General features: G+C 40.5%; 1 long non-coding RNA gene across 1 annotated transcript in view; it reads right to left on the bottom strand.

Moving 5' to 3' along the window:
* Positions 1-8,857, bottom strand: part of LOC132648975 (uncharacterized) — a 34,486-nt gene extending 25,629 nt beyond the window's left edge. The window contains exon 1 of the long non-coding RNA XR_009587366.1: positions 8,679-8,857. This is a non-coding gene — a long non-coding RNA (uncharacterized LOC132648975). The remainder of the gene's footprint in view (positions 1-8,678) is intronic.
* Positions 8,858-9,450: the final 593 nt, after the last annotated feature.

The following is a 9,450-nucleotide window of genomic DNA, read 5'->3' on the forward strand; positions in this document are numbered from 1 at the left end:
TTGTAAAATGCTTGAGGTCCAGTTGAAATCCTGGAGTTAATTGTATCCCGGGATGTTTGTTCAAGGAGCAGTTTACACTTAAAACTCTAAGTAGCTGCTTAAAGATCAAACTGATACTGTGAGAGCCTTTTCCTCCTGCTGTGGCTTCTCTGAAGCTGAGGTAAAGTGGTCCACAATGTAAGGTTAGAAGCAGATCTGAGCTTCACCCGAGTCAGGAGATTGTGATGGCCTTCTGACCACTTAGGTTGATATGGAGGATTGCATATTTGCTGTAGAACAAGGAGAGAGAGTGTGTGTGTGTGTGTGTGTGAGAGAGAGAGAGAGAGAGAGAGAGAGAGAGAGAGAGAGAAAGAGAGAGAGGGAGAGAGAGAAAGAAAGAAAGAAAGAAAGAAAGAAAGAAAGAAAGAAAAAGAAAGAAAGAGAGTAATTTAGTCACTCATAAAGAAGTCACCTCAAATGTCTACCTAGTTCCTGAGATTATTTCATCATCAGGAAGCACCACCCCCAATTTAAATGGTAGTGGTTTAACTAGTTCTGTCTATCAACATTTTTTTTTTCTATTTTCTTCTACATGAATTTAACATCACTTTCCCTTTCAATTTTTGTTTAACTATCACTGGTGATTACATGAATTTGATTTTCATAAAAAAACTACTTTTGTTGAGCACATCCTTTTTACAAGTTGTGCCTATATCTCAAAGTAGAAAACAACCTAGTCAAACCAGAGTCTTTCAAGGACACTCCGCCTTGCTACAAAAGGGAACCCATTACAAGTCACAGTTCACTGCTTCTACTGATAAGTGTCATGTATAGACACAGGACTCACTGGTTTGGTTCGGTCCTTGACACACTTAAGCACTTAGTAAAAAAAAAAAACAAATTACTGAATGAGTAAGTAAATGAAATATTGAATAAATAAATGAATGACTATAATTAGGTTTATGCCTTACCTAAATATAGTCTTTGATATAATGATAATTTCTTATTACTTTAGAAGTGATTGAATTAGCCTTTTCACTACTGTTCAACTATGAATTGATACTTCCTCAGACTTAGGAGACATAATAATCATTTAATCCAGCAGTGTAACTTAGTCAATTGTGCTAAATATGAAAGTAGAATGAGAATTGAAAAAAAATACTTTTAATTGTTAATTTCGAGGAATTAAGCTACCAACTGTGCAAAAAAATATAAATACGTATACTAATAAAACATCTGCTTTATTTGAGGAGTTTGTGATTTTCAGATCACTCAGCATTACAGCTCAGTAGTTAATATGTCCAGATTATCTTGTGGGTAAAATGTATTGTATATACATCACCTACAGTCCTACTGAGAAGTAAATAACATATGTGCCATAATTATAATTTTATAGATTAACAAGCTTGTTTAGAATAAGAAAAACAGTGTCTTTTCTCTTATGTGTGAAATGTAGATTTAAATAAATCTCTCTCTTTCTGTGTGTGTGTGTGTGTGTGTGTGTGTTTATGTGTGTGTGATGAATCTTAAAAGAAGACTGAGAGGAGCATAAAAGACCTTACTGCATTTGAAAGGGGATAAAGAAGAGAGGATGATAGAACGCATGTGTCATGAAGGCAAAAGGGGACAATTTAAGAACAGAAAGGATCCCAATAAGAACAAGGGTGGAGAAATAGAGGAAAGTGGAGGCAAGAATAAATAAAAATAAAATACAGGGACATATATATATATATATATATATGAAAATTTGTCATAACAAATCCCATTACTTTGTGTGCTGGCTTAAAATTCTTCACTTACTTTCATGAAAAGTTTCAGTGAGAGTGTGTATGTGTGTGTCTGTGTGTGTGTGTCTGTGTGTGTGTGTGTGTCTGTGTGTGGGTGTCTGTGTGTGTGTGTCTGTGTGTGTCTGTGTGTCTGTGTGTGTGTCTGTGTGTGTCTGTGTGTGTGTGTGTGTGTGTTTGTGTGTGTGTATGCTAGTGGGCATTGGTTTGCATGCACTAGCAGAAGCAAAGGTCAACAATAGGTGACTTTTTCTATTGCCTTTCCATATTTTTTTTAAATACTGTATCTCATTGAACCTAGAACTTGAGGTTTTAGCTGGGCTGGCTGGCAGTGAGACCCTGGGATCCACTCTTCTCTACCACACCCAGTGCTGAGATTGCAGGCATGTGTGGCAGCTGGGGATATAAATGCCAAGTCCTTGGATAAAGCCAGCAAACACCCTACTCACCACAACTCCCACAAAAGTAAAGAACTAGCTTCACAGGATAACTTGGCCAAAAACAGATGACACTGATCTTGCTAACTTCAAACCACAAACTCTATCTGCCCTCTTAATCTGAATTTGTGTTCTTCCTTAATGTCTTGTTAAAGCTACCTTAAGTGGTTCTGAAACTTCACTAAATGGGTGCAGTTCTTTCATATCTGAGATTATGATGTGGCTGGGGAAAGCAAGTACAACCAACAATGAGAAAATAACATGGAAACAGAAAGGTGATACAATTTAGTAAAGACTGCGTCTGCTGTAACACCACCTTGTCTTGTGTTCAGAGCCCAGGTCTGCTGTTTGCTCCTTATGTAGCCATGCTAAGTCACTTGATTACTTTAAATTCCAAAGTCCCTACATGTAAGATAAATACTATGACAGAGTCTAGTAGGAGAACACAGGATACCTAACAGAAGAATGGGCACATCACGGGGGCCGAGTAAATGCTTGTAGTTGTAAGTGAAAAAACATTCTCCATTAAGATAAATGGTTTGCGTTAGCTGTACTGACACTTTGTTGAATCCAGATACTCTGGAATGGCAGGAAAGTGTCATAAAACTCCTATGCTGCTCTGACACACAGATAATCATCTGCTCATAAAGCTGGCTAAAAATATTTAAATACTTAAATGTAGTAGGGACCCATAGTTTTGTATAGTCTCTGCCAACCTGGCAAATGGCACCGGTTTTCATGTACAGAGAGCTATAGCAATCCCTTTGGATGCTTCTCTAAATTCAACAGCAGTGACATCAACCTCTTTGGTCAATAGCCATATACACTGGTGTTACAATAACTCACAAGTTAACTTTGTAGGTTTTGTCTGATTAACTGCCAAGATCCATGAAGTGTTTTCACTTCATTTTAACAGAAACATGAGAGGTTTAGCCTAGTGTTAAGGAAATCCCTTGAAACAAAATTCTTTGATGTGGCTCTGGAGAGATGGCTCAGTAGTTAAGTGCACGGAATAATGTTCTTCCAGAAAACCTGAGTTTGGATCCTACTACTCTAAGCAACCAATAACTGCCAGTAACTCCAGATCCAGGGGATTTGATGTCCTCTTCTGGCCTCTTCTGAGAGTTCATAGCCTTGTCATACTTGCGTTTTCTGTCTTTGCTTCTAGCTGCAGTGGAGGATATGAACAATCAGCTTCCTGCTGCAACTGCAATGACTGCTGCTCGCTTCTGTGCCTCCAGGCCAAGGAGGAAACTCTAGCTCCCTCGATAAGTAAGTCCAAAATAAACCCTTTCTTCCTTCAGATGTCTTTGGTCTCAGCGTTTCATCACAGCAATATAAGAATAATATGAAAAGCTTGGCATGTGAGCAATATAAACATATAGGGCAACCTGCTCCATTTCCGACCTGGGCTGGTTCACACGTTCTTGGCAACTTGGTGGTCCCAGCTCCTGGGAGGTCACCATATTGATACCGGACTTAGTGCACACACACCCGATCGGCACTCAAGCCATCCTCCTGTCTCAGCCTCCTGAGTAGCTGGGACTACAGGTGTGAAGAGGGAGCAAACAGGGAACAGGACAGGAGCCTACCACAGAGGGCCTCTAAAAGGCTCTACCCAGCAGAGTATGGAAGCAGACGCTGAGACTCATAGCCAGACTTTGGGCAGAGCGCAGGGAATCTTATGAAAGAAGGGGAAGATAGAAAGACCTCGAAGGAACAGGAGCTCCACAAGGAAAGCAACAGAACCAAAAATCTGAGCCCAGGGATATTTTCTGAGACTGATACTCCAACCAAGGACCATTCATGGAGATAACCTAGAACCCCTGCACAGATGTTGCCCATGGCAGCTCAGTCTCCAAGTGGGTTTCCTAGTAAGGGGAACAGGGCCTGTCTCTGACATGAGCTCAGTGGCTGGCTCTTTGAATGAGGACTGAGCATCTTACTCAGGGTCCTCCTTCTTGTTTAGCTTCTTTAGGTGTACAGATTTTAGTATGTTTATTCTATATTAGATTGTCTAATATCCACTTATAAGTGAGTATATGGTGTCTTTCTGCATCTGGGATACCTCACTCAGGATGATCTTTTCTAGTTCCACCCATTTGGGTGCCCTAGTAAGGGTAACACAGGGGCTGTCTTTGACATGAACTCAGTAGCCGGCTCTTTGATCCCTTCCCTCTGAGTGGGGAGCAGCCGTACCTGGCCACAGAGGAAGACAGTGCAGCCATTCCTGATGAGACCTCATAGGCCAGGGTCAGATGGACTGGGTGAGGGGCATGGGAGGAGGAGAGGAAGGGAGGGTGGGATGGCAAGGAGAAAAGGGAGGGGGCTACAGCTGGGATACAAGTTGAATAAATTGTAATAAATAAATAAATAAATAAATAATGCAGAAAATAAGATAAAATTTCTTTCCTGAATACCTTGTACTTGTAATGACTCTGCCAACTCCACCAAGACTACACAGTACACTGCCCCATAGAACTGTTGCAATCAAACCTGTTCTCACCGATTGATTTCTCTGGGTAAATTCAGCACAGTAAATCACATGCCATTGTAGCTGTCACGCTTAGAAGATCACTATCTCTCTGGTTCTCTATCTTCCTTTCTTTGAATCTCTACCTGACTTCCTGACTTCCTCTAGCTCTGAATCTGAGTTTCTTTCTCTCCCTCTCCCCAGTCCTTTCCTCCCTCTGAACTGCCTTCCCTCCCTCTTTGTGTCTGTGTGGGTACACCTCTCTGAGATTAAGCAAACTCCTTGTCAAAGCAAAACTGAACCAGCGAGAGTTGTTTTCCAGTTCTGAGACTCAAACTCAAAGCTTCTCACACCCTAGGGAAATCTCCAGCCCAGGACCTTGCTCTTTTAAATCCTCTTTCACAAGCATCATGCCTCAGAGATCCCTAGTCAACTCAGGCACATAACATCTGATCAAATTAGATCAGCTATACCGCTTTTTCTACATAATTCAGAACAAAATCTGTCAGAGTTTCTCTCCTCCCTATCTCTGAGCCGACCCCTAGCAAAATTCTGACCACTTTTCTCACCACTTTCATGTGAAGAGAGCTTTAATTTTATACTCTTCCAATTTAACACAGGAAACAGAAAGAATGTCAAATTCGTCTCAAGAAAACAAGTGACCCACAACCTCCCACTGAAATGGAGCCACAAGCTCTGCCAGCTTTGCTCTCTTGCCTCTGAGCTGGAGCCTGACCCTTCCTGGGACCAGTGGGTGCATTTACACAAGGCTGTTCTGGGCCTTTCTCTAAAACTGCTATTTCGTCCCTATGTCAAAAACACTCAGAGATATTTTATCATTAATTAGTATTCATATTATGTCTCAAACAATCTGTTCAAGAACAGGGGAAGGGAACCAGTGGAACAGCTCTTCTGTTTGTTTAGTAATTAACATGGATGATGCGTGTGGAACGGAAGGCCTCACAAGGGGAAGGGGTGGTCAAGTGTTGGATGGGCGACTCCCACAACATTTAAATGCTTACCTATTTTGACAGGCCAAGTGTTTCAAAAAAAAATTTACACTTGGCAAACAGAATGGGGAGACATAGACCTCTGTAAAAATAGACCCGTGCCTCTTTGATTCACAGCATCCTGGCTTTACTTTCCATCATGTTAGCATGCCACTTGGGAGCTGGCTGGACTCCCTTGTTCAGCGACATAGATTCCGTAGTGTTTTTTAAAACCATTTGTTCTATCAACCACAACACACTTTGAATTTCTCTTTAAAATTGAGGGTGTATATATAGATTGATCAAAACAATATTTTTAACATTCCAAACAAATTTAGGAAGATAGTGGATGGGTGTCACTTAATCTATTATGTTCCTTTTCTCCTCCCTCCCCCTTTTCGGCTGCTAATCTTAGAACTTGTGTGCCAAATTGTCTAAGATATTCTTCCAATAGCTACATGTGTGACTCTTTTGTGAGCCCCACAGACAGTTATGAGGACAGATTTGGAGCTGCATATGGGACTGTCACATGGTTTGAGTGCCTTGTCTTCCCGGCACTGAGATTTCTTTTCACATTGCTTGAATACTGAGGAATTTTCAGTTGTGATGAAGGTTCAACAAAGCGTCTATTAAAGAATTTGCACACCCTGGCCCAGAAAGATGTTAGTGTTCATCACTCTGCCTTTTCAGCCTGGACAGTTTCCCCAAATGGGAAAAACAGGTCACTATGTTATCGCAGAATTTTTATGAAAATAAAGATTTGTAAGAATTATTACTCTTCTTACTCATTTTTGAGCAATATTTAACAACTGACTTGACAAAAAAAAAAAAAAAAAAAAAAAACAGAAAAAGAAAAAAGGAGATGTTTTGTACAGAGGTCCCGTCACTTCTGTGCAACTATGGAAAGCATTTTCAGGAAAATGCGTCTATACCTGTTCTTAGGAGCCCAAAATTCTGCCATATAAGGCATTATTACTTCCAACTTTCAGCAAATATTTTATGTAACTCATTTGCACTGTAATGCCACGCAGCCACTCACCCCACTAAACTGTGGGGTCACCCATAAGGTGCACACAAGCCTGTGAGTAGTAGACTCTAAACAGATGCTGCACGGCCTTCAGGCCCTAATCCCAGAATTCTAGAGGTGATGCTTCCGAGGCACCAGACTTCACCACATTATCTATGGACCTCAAAACATCAAAAACAGCAGGTTCATTGTCACCGCTCTGTGGGCCTGCCAGACAATCTTAATAAGAAGGTTACTACAGTGAGTGTGTGTGGTGTCTTATTTCTCACCTATAACATAGTGAGATATGAAAAGATTTTCCTCAGAAAATACCAAGTTGTCCCTAGTACTTTCCACATGGGTTTGAACCAAATCTGGCATCATAATCAGTTTTGATTGAGCTGTTATGTTCTACCTTGTAAGTGGTTGTGCACAATTACGAATAAAAATTGCTCACTCATTTACTCATTGCTGACTTTATCTTACTTTCCTTCCAAAGAAGGAAGTTCAGACTTCTCTAGCAGGACTGCAGAGTCCTTAGCAGTGTGGAGTTCTCAGGAAATGTTTGAAAATACTGTTTAGGCATAGGGAGAAAGTTATACTTTTTGTTGATTTTTTTTTTATTTACAAATTTTATTTTATTTCTTCAAGAACATTTCAAAAAAGGCCATGTCGTTACATTCTCTAAAATATACAATAGGGGACTGTGTATGTGTGGGTGTGTATGTGTGTGTGTGTGTGTGTGTGTGCATTGTGTTTAAATGTGATATTTTACACAAACTTATAAAAACGTTCAGTTATTTCACAAACATTTGAACTAGTTAAAGATGCATTTAATTTAAATTGTGCTCTTATTTATATTAGTAGATTATCATAAAGTGAAAGGAGTTTTTTTTAAAGAATAAATTACCATGCTGATCGGCATATATTCCAACGAGAAAAAGACTGTATGTTGCTGATGTTAAGCATTGTATCCACGGGGCTGGACAGATGGCTCAGTGATTAAGAGCACTTGCTGCTCTTGCAAAAGGCCTGGGTTCAGTTCCCAGAAGCCACATGGCAGCCCCAACTGTTTGTCACTCCAGGGTAGAGGACCCAGTGTCCTCCTCTGGCCTCCACAAGCACTGCACACACCTGGAGCGCTCATAAAAACAGGAAAAACACTGATACGAGTAAAAGTAAATAATTTTTTAATTGTACTGCTAACGAAATAATAATTTGGGTATTACTAACTACTTCGTGGTCCTATGAGACATGAAAAATTAGCAAAGTCAAGTTTAATATGACCGCTAGGTAGAAATATGAAAAAAAAATTCTGTTAATTTCTAGTTCTGACAGTAACCAGTTTAAAAAGATAATGGGAAAGGAGCTATAGAGATGACTCAGCAGTTAAGAATACTGGCTGCTATTCCAGAACACCAGGGTTCAATTCCCAGTGCCCACGTGGTGGCTCCCAAGCATATGTTGATTCACAATGCGGTACACAGATATATATATGGCAACACACCAACACCCATAAACCATTTTTTTAAATATTTGATTAAAAAAGATAATCAGTGGATAAAATACCCAGAATACCATCATAACTCTAAGAAAAACTAGAAAGACAACCAATAAATCCTTTTTACTGTGTGGCTCAGGCTGGCATCAAAAGGGTGGCTCTCTCCTTGCCTCTCCCACCAACGGGCTGAGGTGACAGGCGTGAGCCACTATATGCAGGAAAAAAAAATAAAGGTTCTGTATAGATTTCAAAGTGACAAAGGGAGGAAAGAGAGAGAGGGTGTGAGGGATGAAAGGAAGTAGAAGAAGGCATAGAAGTGAGACAGACAATGGATGGAGAGGGAGAGAAGAAGAGAGGGAGAGAGAGAGAGAGAGAAGAGAGAAGGTGGGAGTGTAAGGCAAGAGAGAGAGAGAGACAGACACAGAGAGCAGAAACAGAGATCATAGTTCTCATGAAAGAATGGCACAATTGCAAAACAGAAAAAATATGCCGGGCAAAGTGGCACATACCTTTAAATCTAGCATTTGGCAGAGGCAAGTGGACCTCTGTGAGTTCAAGGCAAGCAGGATCGAGTTCCAGGATAGCCAAAGAAAGAAACTGTCTTGAAAAACAGGGAAAGATATGACATGTTCCCAATCAGAAATGATTATTTTTCTTTCATGGCTGCTGAGATCCCAACCCAGGTCCTCTCTGCTGCTGAATACAGCTCCTGCCCTTATGTTCTTCCTGTTTATTTTGAAAAAAGAATTCAGCTGGTTTACTCATCCTGACCTTGAACTCATTCTGTATCCCTGTTAATCTGTGAACTAACAATCCTCCTGTGCCAGTCTCCCAGGGAGTTAAGGTACAGGCCTGCACCATCAGACTTAGCTTCCTGATCAGAAATGACTTCAAAATTAGCTAGTTTCTACAATTACTCTTTAAAAGGTTTTCTTTATTAGAAGCAAACTTTCTGGGTGGAGTTGACACAGCAATGCCAAAGGAGAGGAGAGGCAAACACTAGCCCGAAAACCTTATGAAAGGAAGAGAAACAGAAGAGGAAGAACAGAATGCCAGACATGAAAATAGATTATAATAATGCAATTAAAATCATCCATCATCAGCCAAATAACCAACAGGAGCCTGCGGTTCAATTATTGAACTTAGTGTGTTTGTGTACGTATGGTTGTTAGTGTTTCTTTAGATCAAACCAGATCATGAGGCCACACAGCCTGGTGCTGCGCTGGCAAAGTCACTCGGAGATTCCTGGTTCTCATGAATGAGCTTCTGTGACGTCGCATC

This window comes from Meriones unguiculatus, chromosome 18 (assembly GCF_030254825.1).
Source record: "Meriones unguiculatus strain TT.TT164.6M chromosome 18, Bangor_MerUng_6.1, whole genome shotgun sequence".
In the NCBI taxonomy this organism is placed as follows: Eukaryota; Metazoa; Chordata; class Mammalia; order Rodentia; family Muridae; genus Meriones; species Meriones unguiculatus.